General features: G+C 46.8%; 1 pseudogene; it reads right to left on the reverse strand.

The window, feature by feature from the left end:
• Positions 1 to 2,665: 2,665 nt before the first annotated feature.
• LOC149868366 (uncharacterized) lies at positions 2,666 to 3,798 on the reverse strand (annotated as a pseudogene).
• Between the last annotated feature and the right edge of the window lie 12,581 nt (positions 3,799 to 16,379).

The following is a 16,379-nucleotide window of genomic DNA, read 5'->3' on the forward strand; positions in this document are numbered from 1 at the left end:
GATGTTGGTTTATTGACCATGTATCCAGTGAGCACAGACTATTTGCCCTATTTTCCTTTCCAGACACTTGTATGATCTCTGCAGCTGGCATGAAACTGTCTGTGTCTTTGCATGAAGTCCTCTCTCTTTCAGTTCTTCCTAGTTAAAGTATGGGTCCTCTGGAGACCATGGAGGAGACCTGGACTGTAGCACGCTATTGATCACAGAGACAAACAGGTTCTGGGAACAAATCCTACAGAAAACTCACCACTTTTTTCTGAAGACCTTTTCAAACCCTTCTGTAATCACCGGGAAGAAAGCAGTAAATTAAAGCAGCAGGTTCAGACTGAAAGGCAGGGTTGCAGCAAGAGAACACACAAGCAGTTGAGTTACTGTATTTTCTAACCTTCCACGCTTTCTTCCAGTCATAAATTACAGAGATGAACATAAATAAGAATTAGATATCTGCAATGTCTTTTTCTCTTCTGTCTTTTGATTATACCACTATTTTATTTATGATTCCCACAGGGGAACCGAACTTCCATTATGTGTCATCTCTTCTGTAAATTGTTAAAGGATCACAAAAATGAAATACTTCACAGCATGTTTTTCCTCTACTTGTCTGTGATAGAGCTCTGTCCTAATCCTCCTTCCCTTTTTAGCTGGTTATATTTTTTTTCTGAACTAAAGATAGGTGTCTTATTATAGTATACCTTTCTGTCACAATACTATGATTTTGACTCAAAAGTCAGCTGAATTGGATTCATAAAATATCTGATGCTGATGCCTGTTGCTGGAATGTTGTCATTTGTATACATCCCTCAAGTACCCAAAGAAATGGCTGTGTTAGGACATATACATAGCAAGTTATACATTAAATAAAGCTATGCATGCTGGTTGCATTGTGCTGGACCACAGATTTAGTGTAGGATCCCTCTGTGCTTTAGTTGCTCAAACTATGCAAAGTATGAGGGTCTAAAAGGGAACATAGGTATACAAAACTAGAAGGGACATAATGGATCTTCAAGTCCTGTCTTCTGCTGGCATACATACTGTTTGGAAGTCAATCAGCTTTTGTCTGACTGTTTCGTGTCCAGCTTAAATGTTTTCATTGGTCGGTTTATACTCATCCGTTCTTGAACCAGTATTGTCTACTAGCTTTTATAGTCCTTCTCCCTCCCTAGTGTGTATGTATTTATAGAGAGTGATCATATCCCTTCCCTTTATTAAATATTTTGATCAACTAAACAAACCAAGTTCCTTTAGGCTATGACTACATGGCCTCCCTCCCAACCCTGAGTCTGCCATCAACCAAATAATCCCTGCTCACTTACTTACATTCAGACACACTAGCGAGATTAAGTAAATGGCTCAGAGGAGCACCAAATGGACACTCCTGGCTCTCTTTCTCAGGAGAACCTGAGAGCAGTAGTTGGTGGGGTGCTCAAATCTACTTCAAGCCATTCCTGGTAAACTATTCTATCTAATCACCAGTTGCTCAAAAAGAGGTAGCAATTGGGCAGGGCTTATTTTTCACAACAGACTCAGGCTCAAGAAGGAAGCCAAAAAAATGGCTTCCTTCAGATTAACTCTCCATTGCTTTAATCATCCTGGCCATCCTTCATTATACATATTCAATTTTGATTTCATTTTTCTTAACTATTACCAGTTTTGGACATAGTATTCCCAATGAGGTTACACATACAGTTGTTTGAATACTTCCTTATCTCTCCTAGAAATCTCACTTGGTACCTGCAAGGATTAGATTTGCCTTTTTCGCGAATACATGCAACTCATATTCATCCTGAGATCACCTAAGTCTTTCTCCTTTTCTGTATTTTCCAACTGACAAAACCCCAAGGTATATAGAGAATCTTTGTATTGCTCAGTAAGTACCTGTCCTTGCTATATAAATTTCATCCCATTTCTCTATTTCTCCAGTCATTCAGATCTGCCTATAAAATATGCCAGTCTTCCTCTGTATTAGTAATGTCTACCAAAGTTGTGTTCTCTGATTCCATTTACTGCAACGGTCAGCAATGTAAATAATAAATAAGGTTGATTCCCACCTCAATTCATGAGAGACTCCATTTGTAACTTTCTTCCCCCCCGATAGTTCCACCTTTAATGTAATGCATTGTAGTCACCTCTTCAGTCAGTTCCTTACCTGCTTTACAGTTTTTATAGTAAACTTGATCTTCTTGAGCTTAACTAATAATTTCCCAAGTGGCACTGTATCAAATACTTTAGTGAAGTCCAGATAGAGTAAATATTTTGGATGGGGAATCCAGTAAAAAGATGACAAAGCTGAGATGGAACTACAAAGCGCCCGAGCAAAGGACTAACAATAGAGGGATGGGGGAGAGGGGGGGAACGCAACTAGGTTACAAGCGATACAATGTTAGCCAACTAAACCCAGGGTTGGGAGGATGTGGGAAGGGGGAAGAGGAGGCGGGGTTCGCGATGCTGAGAGAGAAAGGAGATAGATACACACATACCCGTTACAGTGGTTCGCAATGTTGGAGGAAGTGGCTTGGAGAAAGCGTCTCAGTCCATAAAGTCCGATTGCGGGGGTCCTCTTCGGGTGGAGCGGGGTCACCCGTGGTGGAAGAATCCCCTTGACATGAAGCGAAGCCAGGGGGGCAGTTCAGGCAGCGATGCCCTCTGGGTCCGGTCCGGCAGCGGCTCATCTGGTGGGGTCGGTGTACTAGCGGTGGCTCGTGATGTGCTCCACGTAGATATCACGGGACCAACGGATAGTGTCGGACACCATGAGGCAGCGCATCAGCTTGGCGTAGCAACGGGAGATGCAGCAGGCATGGAGGACTCTCTCATTGCTGGGGTGCCAGGCTCCAAGCGTCCCCATGATGAGCACGTCCACCATCATGTCGTAGCCACGGCCCCTCAGGGTGTCGGCCAGCAGGGCATACTTCTCCCGCTGCGAGCCCAGGTGTCAGTGAAGGCTTGGCGCCGGTTCTCGAAGGGGATGGTGACCTCCACAATAACGATCTTCTTGGCCTCATGGTCAGTGACAACAATGTCGGGGCGCAGCTGGCTCTCGCAGCCCAGAACAGTGCGGTTCATGGAGATCTCCCCCCCCGCGGCTGGGATGGCCCGCACCAGGTGGTCCTGGACAGTGTTGTGGTGGAGCTGCCAGGCTCTGGCATGTGGCTTGCAGCCACACAGCACGTGGGGGAGGGTCTCCGCCACGTAGCCACACCATTGGCACCTCTTGTCCCGGTGGACAAAGCGCACGGCGCCGTTCAGAGGCAGGCAGTTGAGGCGGGTGCAGTGGAGGAAGCGCCAGTCCGTGAAGCACGTGAAGCTCCGGCTGGGCGTGAAGTGGTTGCTAGCGTCCCACTTCAAGGTGACGTCGAAGACCTTGCCCTGGTCGGGTTTGGCCCTCAGGTCACCGGCGTACTTGTTGTAGACAGCGTCCTTCAGGAACTTCTCCAGGAAGGTCCTCGTGCAGGGCGTCACGGTGATGCGGTCGGCATGTGGATCTGGGTGCAGGGAGACTCCCAGCTCCCGGCGCTCCTCGGTCCAGGTCCAGGTGCAGCCGATGCGGTTCCCAAGGCGGCGCGTGGCATTGCGGGTTCGGCTCCACAGCGAGGCGAAGTCCCTGCCGTCCCGGCTGAACTCACCCTCCAGCGAACTGCTGAGGAAGATGGCCAGATCTTGTCCGGTGGGCTGCCGCCCAATCCTCTTTCGGGCAGTCTCCTCCAGGGCACTAGCGGCGATGATACTTACCATGGTGTCTGGGCAGGTGAGGAGGCGGAAGGCGTGGGTGACCACCGTGATGTCACAGAGGTCTCCCATGTGGGGCACGTTGGCGCCTCCTTGCCAGTAGGGGATGTGCAGGACCTTGTTGCTGGCCTGCAGTGGCAGGTGCAGCCACTTCTTGAGCAGCCACCGGATCTCGGTGTCTGCCTTCTTGAGGGGGGTCTTGGGGACCGCCGAACCTCTCAGGATGAATGCGACACGGGGATGAGGAAGGTGTTCACTGCGTCGATCTTCTGCCAGGAGACCAGCAGGGACAAGTCCAGCTTGTGGGTGTCCTGCACAATCCTGTTGATGGTCTCCTCCAGTGTCTGCCTAGCCCGGTGGCTGGTGGGCATCCCCAGTAGGCCTCGCCGTTGCGCAGGTGCCTCATCGCCTGGCCCTGGATTGTGAGGGTGGAGTCCAGGATGCGGCTTTTCTGCCTGCTGTCAATGTGCAGAGAGGAGCACTTGGCAACATTGAAGCGCAGGCCCATCCATTTGGCTGCCTCGAATGTCACGTCCAGCATCTGCTGCAGCTGGGCGGCGTCAGGGGCCAGGAGGACCAGGTCGTCGGTGTAGGCCAGGACGCTCAACTTCTGGCCATACAGGTCGAGCCTGCCGGGGCCGCCCGCCACGGCTTGAAGGAGCAGTTCCATGGCCAAATTGAAGATGATGGGGCTGAGGGGGCAGCCCTGCCTCACCCCCGACTGGATGGGGATCTCCGCAGTCTCTTCGTCAGTGGCGCGGACGGTCGTGGTGCATCCGAGGTAGAGCTCTTGCACCGAGTAGATGACGCCGTCCGGCAAGCCCAGCTCATGGAGGGTGCTGAAGATGTCTGTTGTTTACAAAATTAGTTATTCTTTTAAAAAATGTATTACATTAGTCAGAATTTTGTTAAAGTTGTTGAGTTTTATTTCATTTTCCATTGACCTTCATATCTTTAATTGTTCTTTCCTTCAAAATCTGTTGTAAAGCATGGTACACTCTTGAAGTCAGACTATCAGACTTGTAACTGCCTATTTCTTTTTTACCTCTTCTTTCAGATAAAAGCTTAGTATTCACCAGTCGGTCACACAATACTTCATAAATTTATTAAAAATCCTTGCTTCTAGACCTGCAGTTTTTTTTATGAATTCTGGAACAGAATTTATCCGTTTCCCCAGACTTGAGTGCATTGATCCCTTTGAGTTTTGCTTTCACCTGTAATAAAGTAATTTCCATTTTCATGCCCTAAAAATAACTATTTTGCCTTTGGCCCTGTGTTTAAAATGATTGCCTTTATTGAGGCAAAGCATTCATTTAGTTTTTGGGCCACCCCTAGATAACCTCTAATCACAACTCCAGTGCATAGTGCCTGCATTTTGCTCCCTTTTTACTATTTAATTTCCTTTGCAAGGAAGTCTAACTCACCTTAACTTCTGGCACGTCTCATTTTATAGCTACACGTTTTGATCTCAAAGACATGGCTTTCTTTGCTGATCAATCCTTTTTTTTTCCTTATAGATGCTCTGCTTTCTTCTAATATCCTTTTTGAAGTGGCTTTTCATCCAATTAATCTGGAGTCTTTCCCTACCAGTTTTTTCTCCTGTGCTTAGGTATTCTAAAATTCCAAACAGTTTTTACATCTTTGACTTTTCATGCCTCTTTCACATGTAAGTGTCTGAATTAAAGCTGTTTTAAGGATCCTGGAGGCCTTGGGCATAGTGTCACTGGGGGCCTCTATATGTTTGATTTACAGTTATCACAGTGATTGTGTATAAGCATGAATGTTGTTGCATTTGGTATGCCTGTTTAAATTTTAGTCTTCTTGGCGCTAATGCAATAAAGCTTTAGTTCTCTCTTCATTTTACACCCTGAAGTGTTTTCAGGGCACATGTTATAGATGCCTTGTTTCAGCACTGGCTGATGGCTCTTGCAGCCTTTCAGACTAAGGGCCTGGGGCATGAACACCAGCGGCCCATGTAAAAAGCTTTAGTTACTGACTTATTTTTATTTATCCTTCCATTTAATTTAAACTGAATCAACTTGTATTCACTCTACAGCCAATCCATCTGTAAGGTCCTGCCTACTTATCAAAACTATGTCTAAAGTAGTAGCCCCTCTTGTTGTTCTTTAACTATTTGGTGCAGAAATATGACTATCCAGAATCCCTGTACCCTACTGTCATTAGTAGATTTTGTTCTCCAGCCTATACCTGGGAAGTTAAAATCTCTTATAACAACACAGATATGGTAGTAGTTCTCTCTCTAGTATATTTAAAAGATGTTTAACGTACATCTGAATCTAAAACTTCAGTCTATAGCAGATTCTTCATATGTCACCAGTAGAACTTTCTTCCCCAAATGATTTGAACCCAAACCAATTCTGTTTTATCCATATCACCTCTTCTCCTTTTTTAATATCTTTCCTAAGGAGTGCATACCCTTCAATATTATGATTGCTATTCCACCATATTCCTGTTATTTCTGTAATATCAGTTTAAAGTCCTGCATCAGTAGTTCAATTTCCTCTGTATTGTTGCCCAGGGTTTTTGTATTGGTATATGATTATTTCTCTCTGACCTTAAACAAATTCCTAGCCTGATTAGGTACCATGCTTTCACCGATGCAGTTCTACATAAGCATATAAATGGCAACTTCAAAGAAATATGAAGAGTTAAATTACATACTACAGAGGCCTTTCCTCTTTCTTTGCAATAGTAATATACTAGCCATAACTAAGTATATTATGCTGTCATCAGGGCTTTTTTTTTGCTAATGTATATTTGAAACATTCATCTTCTAAATCTGTTTTTCCTCCATTCATAATTCTGGAAATAAATCAAAAAGATTAAACAGACCTTTGCCAGCTTAGATTTATTTTACCAAATTGACAATATTGTCAATGACTTGCACCATTCCTCCAATATCTTGCTCCTAAATGTTATCTGAAGTTAATTAATTGTTATTTCTATTTGAGGTTGCCAGCTTTTGAGAAATACAGTACTCCAAATGATGGAGTCTATGAATATGATCCTTTACAACAAGATAGGGTGGTCAGATTTCCAGAAGGATGTATAACCAGCTTGTCCTCTAGAGAGAGGACAAAAAAGGATACCCATAATTCTCTCTTTTTAGACAAAAATATTCCCCAAATCTCCTTATTGTATATGCTGTAAAGGGTTGGCCATCACACAGCTGTCACATCAAATTAGTATTTTTATCCCACTTCATAAATCCTTTCTCTGACTTCCTTGCTTCCACCTGAAACTAACTTGGTATCAGTTAATGCAGGTTTAAGCAATCTTCGAAGTGGCATGAATTCATGAGAACTGATACTTTCACTGATTTTCCACTAGTACCGTTTTCCCCATATATTGGGTACATCCACATGTGCATTTGATGTGGGACTAGATTACTCACGAGTAAATTACTCGCAAGTAAATGGTGCTGGGCACACATCTACACATTCAGGGCAGCAGGAGCAGATTTGCTGCCAATCTGCTCCCACTTCCTGGAGCTCTGCAAAGGGCTCCTGCCACCAGCTGGGGGAGCACCAGGCTCTGACTGCAGCTGCCAGCATCCCTCTTCAAATGGCAGCCCCTCTCACTGCTCTCTGGCCAGCAGCTGACTGGAAGCAGCATGCCCAGTACAGGGAGGGTATGCTCCAGCACTCTCCCTGCTTCCTGCGCCTCCTCATGTTATGGCTCCAGCCCCTGCCTTTAGCAGCAAAGACCAGTGCCTCACACTCCTCCTGGCCACCACACTGGCCCTGCTGGTTTACTGTGTCAGTGCCGCCTGGTCCACAGCCATCTCACCCCCCCAGCTCCTCCATGTGCGGTGACAGCCTTCCCACCTGCCATGTGCCATCCCAGAGCACTGCCACACACCTGCTGCCTTCACCCCATTTGCCTGGCTGGACCACAGCAGGGATGCCAATAACAGGCTCCAGGATGCCTCCACCAGGACCACCATCACCCTCCTGGGTCTCCAGCCCCACCACCTCTGAGCCCACCAGGCCAGCCAGGACCAGTGGCAGCACATTGTCCAGACCACCTGGGACAACGAGCAGTGGCTGGAGGCCTTCCTTGTGACCCGGCCACCTTCCAGGACATCCTGAAGCAACTCCAACCCCACCTGGAGTGGCAGCACACTGACATGCATCTGTCCCTCCCTGTAGACACCTGGCTGGCCCTCGCCCTACTCAAGCTGGCCACACCCACCAGCCTGAAGTATGTTGGCCACCTGTTTGGCATGGGCAAGGCCACTACTGTGGAGGCTGCCCTGGATATGTGCAGCACTTTCCAGGGTGTGCTGAGGACACTGTGCTCCAAGTTGAGTGGACAAAAGAGGCGGAGGTGTAGCTCTCTATGTCAAGGAGAGCAACACATCTCTGCAAGCCATCATTGGCACCCAGGGTGGATGACTGGAGACCCTCTAGGTTAAAATCCATGGGGAACATGGCACAGGGGACACAATGGTGGGAGTCTACTACAGACCTCCTACCCAGGATCAAGAGCTTGACTAGGAGTTTGCCAGGGAATTGGCTGAAGCTGCATGCATGGTTGTAATGGGAGACTTTAACTACCCAGACATCTCATGGGAAGAGCGCTCGGCTCCAAATCCAAGCAGTCACAAAGCTTTCTCTCGCACATGAATGAGCTTTTTCTGATGCAAGAAGTCTACAGGCCGACGAGAGGTAAAGCACTGTTCAACCTGGTTCTGGCAATGGGGAATGACCTAATCAGTGACCTAACCATCAAAGGGAAGCTGGGTGACAGTGACCACGAGCTGATCACCTTTACCATCTGCTGTAAAGCTAGCAAGTCAGTCAGCAATACAAAAGTCCTCGACTTCAGGGAAGCTGACTTTGACAAGCTCAGGAGGCTTGTGAGTGAGGCCCTAAAGGGCCACAACCCAAAGGGGAGGGGAGTTCAGGACAAGTGGTGGCTCCTCAAGGGAGCAATCCTGAATGCACAAGCAAAGCCTATTCCATCTCGGAGGAAAGGCAGCAAGAGGGCACAGCAGCCCCCTTGGCTCTACAGAGAACTAAAGGACCTCCTGCATCTGAAAAGAAAGACCTACAAAGGATGCAGGACTGAATCCACCTCCAAGGAGGAATACTCTGCGCTGGTCCAGACCTGCAGGGAGTGAACCAGGAAAGCCAAGGCTGCAACTGAACTCCAACTAGCTACAAGTATCAAAGACAATAAAAAGTTCTTTTTTGGATATGCAGGGAACTGGAGGAAAAGCAAGCACAACATTGGACTCCTGCTAAACCAGATGAGACAACGGACAACCGATGCCAAGGAAAAAGCCAGCTCCCTAAATGGGTACTTTGTGTCGGTCTTTCACCAGTCCCACAGGATGCCCCTGCCCATTATGGGACAGGGAGGCCCAGGTGAGGGAGATGCCTTACTCTCCATCAATGCTGACCTCATGAAAGAACATTTGAGATGCTGGATACGTTCAAGTCAGCTGCCCTGACAGTTTACACCGCAGGGTACTGAAGGAGCTGGCTAGCATCATAGCCCAGCCCCTGGCATGGATCTTTGAGAACTCCTGATGCTCTGATGAAGTGCCCAAATATTGGAAGAGGGCCAGTGTGGTGTATACCTTCAAGAAAGGGAGGAAAGTGGATCCGGCAAACTACAGGCCCATCAGCCTGACCTCTATCCTGGGGAAGGTCTTAGAAAAGATTAAGAAGCCATTCTTAATGGACTGGCTGATGGCAACATCCTGAGGGATAGCCAGCATGGATTTGTTGTGGGTAGGTCTTGCTTGACCAATTTTATTTCCTTTTATGACCAGGTGACCTATCACCTGGACAAGGGAGAGGAGATTGATGTAATATATTTTGACTTTAAAAAAGCCTTTGATATGGTATCCCAAGATCACCTTTTAGCAAAACTGTCTAACTGCAGCTTTGGCCTGACCACAGTTTGATGGCTGGGGAACTGGTGGTAGGATCCAGAGGGTGGTGGTTGATGGAAGTCAATCATCGTCGTGTGCTGTGACCAGTGGGGTTCCTCAAGGCTCTTTCCTTGGGCCTATACTATCCAACATCTTCACTAATGATGTGGACATTGATATCAGAAGTGGACTGGCCAAGTTCGCAGATGATACCAAACTTTGGGGTAAAGTGTTCACACCTGAGAACAGGAGCATGATCCAGGCTGACCTTGACAGGCTCAGCAAATGGGCAGGTGAGAACCTGATGGTGTTTAACACTGAAAAATGCAAGGTTCTCCACCTTGGGAAGAAAAACCTGCAGCATACTTATAGGCTCGGCAGTGCTATCCTGGATAGCACTATGGGCGAAAGGGACTTGGCGGTCATGATTGACCACAAGATGAACATGAGCCTTCAGCGTGATGCTGCAGCTAGTAAAGTGAGCAAAACACTGGCTTGCCTCCATAGATATTTCTCAAGCAAATCCCAGAACGTCATTCTCCCATTGTACTTGGCTTTGGTGAGGCTGCAGCTGGAGTACTGCATCCAGTTTTGGGCTCCACAATTCAGAAAGGATGTGGAGAAGCTTGAGAGAGTCCAGAGAAGAGCCATGCACATGATCAGAGGTCAGGAAAACTGACCGTATGATGAGAGGCTGAGAGTCATGGGACTTTTCATCCTGGAAAAGTGCAGGCTCAGGGGTGGTCTGGTGGCCACCTATAAGTTTATCAGGGGTGCTCACCAGGTTCTGGGGGAGCACCTGTTCATGAGAGTGCCCCAAGGGATGACAAGGTCGAATGGTCACAAACTCCTCCAAGACTATTTCAGGCTGGGCATAAGAAAGAACTTCTTTACTGTCCGAGCCCCCATGGGTCTAGGCATGGCTGTGAATGAGGAGGACACTATCATGGGTTCTGTGCAGGCTCTCTGGGTCCCCACACAGGTGTCCCTGTATTTCTCGACCTGGACAGATGCCTGCAGCACCCAGCACAGGGGCCCAGCATGGGACTGGCAGCTGCATGGCAGAGGCAATGCCCCACAGCACCTGCAAGCTCAAGGCAGGCTGCTGGGGGGAGGGGGCAGGAAGGCACTGCAGGTAGATGAAGCTGGCCTTATCGGCCAGAATCCGTCTGCAGCCAAGCCTGGGTACTGGCATGCCTGACTGGAGCCTGGAGCAGTCTGAAGCAGCCAAAGGCCTGGACAGCACAAGCCTGGCAGGCAAGCAGCAGTGCGGTGCCAAGCAGACTAGGGCAGCTGGTTTGCGGCCTGCCCAGGGGAACACATGGGCCTGAAGTGCCCTCAAGCTCCCTGCTGGTGTGCCCCAGGGCTCAAAATGCCTGCAGGTTTTTAAAGGCCTCAGGCAGGGGTTGTTATAGAGGCATCCCAGCCGTAGGGCACAAGAGGCTTCCAGCCCAGAGTCCAGGGGATAGCCTTAGGCTGGCACCCTTAGGCTGGCAGGGCTGACCCAGGAGGGGGTCTCAAACTTGCTCCCAGGTTGCATCTACACGGGCGTTAACTGCACAGTAATTAATTGTGCTTAAATTTGCTACCTGCATTGCATTGCAGGTAGCAAATTTAATCGCAATTAAGCTTTTTACTGCACAGCAAGCATGCTCACATGTAGCTGACTGCACTTACTGTGCAGTAAACTAGGCTAGTGTGCAGTTAAGTACTGCTTGTAGACGTCCCCACTGACTATACTTACACACTTTTCTGTCTGTGGGGATATAGCAGCAAAATACTAGGATCAGATCATTCTAAAAATTTGCAGCCAGCCGTTTTGTAGAGAAATGCTGGTTCTATGTATTTTCTAGCAACTGTTCAGAAAAATTGTTTTTTAAATTCTCTTTAGATCCTTTGGTATTTTTATTCTTGAAGTCCCACTTCATATAAACAGCTACTGAATACTACGCATAGGCAACATGTAGGGGAGCACGGGGATGGGGCACGTGCCCCCCCTGAGATTGGCTCCTGCCAGCTGGGAAGTGGGGGTGCTGAGTGAAGCACTGGCTGGTGCCCCCCCTGAGATTAGCACTGGAGTGCCAGTGGCACTGAGAGAAACACTTCCAGTTTTGCCAAGGGCACTTCCGGGGTCGGCAATCAGCTGCTAGGGGGACCTACCCCCCCAGTCAGCAATCAGCTGCAGTGCCCTCCCAGACTCTGGAGGCACCAGTTGCCCATGCTCCAACATAATATAACCCTTTGATAGTCCCAGTATGTTTCCTCACAGAGCTGAAAGCCCAAAACATTAGACCCATAATTAAAATGTTGCACTTCGTTACTTTTAATTTACAGTGTTTTGGTTTGGTTTGGTTTGGTTTGTTTTCTTTTGGCTTTGGTTTTGTTCTGGCTATACTGTGCAGTTATTTTTATTACACCTTAAGTTATGAAATAAAATAACATCTCTAATTTTTAATAAAAAATTTAATGATTTACACTATGCAACTAGGGGTGCACCAATAAAGATTTTTTTGGCTGATGCTGATAGCCAGTTATTAACCAGCCATATTGCCTGATACTGATCCAATAGCCGATTTACAGGAATGCAGCCAGGTAGCTTGGAGAGCAGCATCCTGCCAATAAGTCTGTGGGGGAAGAGGTGTGGGGGAGGGAAGGAGTGGGGCAGGGGAAAATAGAGGCCCCAGTGGTGAGGGAGGGATTGGGGCTGGGGCTGCCTAGCCTGGGTGGTGAATGGGATCCTGAGTCCAGGAGTGGGAGGGAGCATCAGATAGCTCATCCAGGAGGTATGGGGGGCAGCTCCCCACCACTGTGTGCACTCCTGGGGCAGGTATAGGGGGGCATGTGCCCCCCGGATTTGTGCTGTGGGCTTGGGGCCAGAGGCAGCACCAGCCTCTTCCCAGTGGGGGGGCTGGGCCAGGGCTGAGCTCAGAGTGGGTGAGAGCAGAATGAGCTCAGCTGTATGGCATGGGTGGCAGCACTGGGAGGGAGGCTATAGGGTGGCTATAGTCCCCCAAACCTCCACTGGTGCTGCCCCTGCTCCAGGCACTCTGCTCTGCTGCCTTTTCCTCAGGTGACCCCCACTCCCTCAGTAGGTGCATGCAGTATATAAATATTTATTTATATACCCCCTTCCCCACCCACCCACATGAATGGCACATGACCCTGGCAGCTGGAGGGGCACAGATGCTCTGGCAGCAGCGGGAGCATGGCGGTTGTGGCAGAAGCCTGGCGGCAGTGAGCAGGGAGCTCCCACAGCTGCTGGCAGCACTGGCAGCAGCTGGGTGGGGATGGTGAATGCCAACCAAGGGTCTGAGACCACCCACAGGCACCTCTGGCAGTGGCAGCAGTGGCCAGTGGGGACTGCTGATTACCTGCAGACGCCACTGATGGTGTCGGTGGCGGGGTGGTGAACGGCGACACTGTCAGCGGTGCCTTTTTGCAGAGGGTGCACCACCACACTCAGGGGGTGCATGTGCACCCACGTGCACCCCCCTACGCGTTGCCCTTGCCCATCCATGCCCCTTGGGCAAGCTGCCCATGGCTCTGCCCCACTCCCTCCCTTGATCTGCCCCTCCCTCCTCTTCCCCCTACAGACTTACCAGCAAGGCAGTGCTCTCCAAGCTGCCCAGCTGCATTCCTGGCCACATGCATGTGTGTGGCTGCATGCATGCGCCAGTATTTATTGTTGACATTACCAGCGATACCAGCCAAAAAAAGCTGATAGCCAATAATATTGATTTTCCTTTTATCAATGCCAATCTGATATGCAACTAATATATCGGTGCAGCTCTATATTTAACATTGGGCACATCTACACATGCAATTAATGCAACTGAATATATTCTGGCTCAGTTTGAACCTGAGTGAACTAATCCCAATGTCACCATTTACACATGCTTGAATGCAGTAATTAACTGTGCTGCTGGATACCACTTGTATCTGACAAGACTATCTGTCAGTGCAGTAAATTAGTCTACTGTGCCCTAATTACTGCACATATGTAGACAGTGATGCTTTACTGCGCATTAAGTTAGTCTTGTGGCTGCCTACAAACTCATCATGGGAGTCAGCAGGGAACAGTGGATACTCTGTTTACCAGGGCTCCCCACAGGGTTACAGAAACATCAGCCATAAACGGAAGTAGAGTAGATTTAGATTGGACATCAGGAAGAAATTCTTTACAGTGAGGGTTACCAAAATATGAAATGGGTTTCCAAGGTGCTTTCCCCTGCCTTGGAGGTGTTCAAAAGGAGATTAGACAAGCACCTGGCTGGGGTTACTTGACCCCAGCGCTCTTTCCTACCCAGAGCAGGGGGTTGGGCTTGATGATCTAACAGGTCCCTTCCAACCCTAGAAATCTATGAATTCTATATCTCATGTAAACATGCCACTGAGCAAACATATAAATATCCTGCAGTAAGTCAGCATTTTTGTAATTATTGAATAAATTCATGAAGTAAAGTGAGAGAGAATTTTCAAAGGATTACTCTGAACACCATTTCTGAAGTTTAACTAGTACCATGTATATCCTTCTGAGCAAAGGAAGGGACTTTTGAAATATTCTTTCTAATTTCTTATGGCATCTCAGATCAGAATCAATTAGGTACCAAGGGAGATAAATATGATCCCTTGGGACTGTATAAAAATGTTATTAGTGTATTTTTGCAACCTTATAAAATATTTTATTTGGAGGACTTTATTTCAGAAATCTCTGACTCATATGACTCCAAATTTAGATCATTACCCACACCCCATATCCTATTTCAAGGTATACTAAGGTACCTGTGTTTCTGAATAAATGTGTGGACTGTAGAGCACTTAGGACATGTGTACTTGGTGCAGAGATACCCATGCTTACTTTGCATATACTAGTTCCTGTAGTCAAAGCAGCAGAGCTGCATTTCTACCTAGGTGAATAAGCTCTCCTAATAAGATCAAATCTATGTGATTGGTGCATTCCTCCAGCATGTCTGTTCTCATCTCCCCCTGCAAAGGGGCCAGGATAATGACTACACAAAGTGGAAGTTCACAATGAATTATAACCCATTATTTCATAGCTTTGATAAAGTCGCACATGAGGCTCAATACACAAACTTCTTTCCCTTTTGTTATATTTTCCTGCTAAAATGTCTTGCTTCCAGCAAGAGTAAGAATATGTTTTGGGTCCTGATTACTTTGTTGTTTCTAGTGACAGCTATTTTGATTGCCTTTAGGCCTTTTGATTGCCTTTATCATTACAGACCAAATTAAATATGTATTTATACCAAATTAATCTTGTTATTATTCATATGCCATCTAAAACTGTCTCTTTGAGAAATTAACCTGCGTTTAAAGCAGGGGTGGGCAAAATGCAGCCCACTGGCCGGATCTGGCCTGCCAGGCCATTGTATCCGGCCCATGGGGCCCCTAAAAAAATTCAGAAAAGTAATATTTATCTGTCCCTGGCTGCCCGTCATATGGCCCTCGATGGCTTACCAAAACTCAGTAAGTGGCCCTCCACCTGAAGTAATTGCCTGACCCTGCTTTAAAGACTCTATACTAACATAATTTATGCACTGGGGTAGGAGTTTGTAAATCCCTTGGTCTTCATTACAGTTTCTTTTAATGGTTTTTTATTTTTATTATTATTCACTGTCTAGAGTCTAGACAATAACAAAAACTACTCACTTTAGGTCTCTGATAGTTGGTGTTACCCAAATGACTGAAGAGAATGCTGTATAGTTCCAGGGTACAACAGTAAAATCATTATAAATATGTATCATAATGTAAGCATGTGAAGACAGCTGAGAATGCTTTATTCCAGTTGGCTCTAAAACCTTGCTCTGGCATGATAATCCAATATTACTCTGCTAGCAACTGCTGGGCGAAAAATTACAGCTATCCTGAGAAATTGGACAGACCTATTAGATCCTCAAAGAAATGAAAACTGTGTAATTGTGATTTAGGCATGGAAAAAAATCCCAAATTAGGCCATTTTCAGGAAAGGACATTTCATCACTACGACCATTAAAGATTTGTACTTATTCTTGCTATGAAAAGATTGCTTCCTGAAAACTCCCCATGTCTGCATTTCAGCACAATCCAATTCCATGGGATCTTGTGCTGTTTCTGTTGCTGTTTGGTTGTCTCCCAGCTTGCCCACTCTACAGCATCACTCAGTGCATTAAGAAGTAGTAAGTTGACTGGGAGATAAGAGCTGATGTATGGTGTGGATGTTTTGAGGAATGAGATAATAGCTTTTACTATAATGGGTGGTTTAGAGGCATACATGGCAAGTATGTAGTGGGAGGAAATGCTAACTGCTACTGCTACTGCTATACCTTCCTTTGCTGTTTGTTATAGAGGTGGTGGCCTCCTTCTCTACCTATCATTCATGTCAGTAGTCCTATATATTTTAATGGAATTTCTCATCTGAGTAAAGCATTTCAAAATAAGTTCCTAATTTAAAAGGCTAGTCTGGGCTTTTTATTCTATCCATCAGTTCCATGTAATTAGTTAATTGTCTTCCTTCTTTTACCACAGAGGAAGTTTTTCTTGATCATTGTAATTCAGGCAGACCAGACTTCCTCTTTTCTTGCCACTTCACAGTCTTCTAACTCTCTCTTCTCCACATACATTATGATTTGGAAAAAGGCACTGGTTTTAAAGGCACAGTATGCCTTAAAATCACCCTCTGACTCTGAATTTCTCTTCATAAGATAAATAGCCACTTTAGTATTTCTTATAGGTGAAAGAATTCTCAGAAATC

Source organism: Crocodylus siamensis, chromosome 3, assembly GCF_052110815.1.
Source record: "Crocodylus siamensis isolate JL-2025a chromosome 3, ASM5211081v1, whole genome shotgun sequence".
In the NCBI taxonomy this organism is placed as follows: domain Eukaryota; kingdom Metazoa; phylum Chordata; order Crocodylia; family Crocodylidae; genus Crocodylus; species Crocodylus siamensis.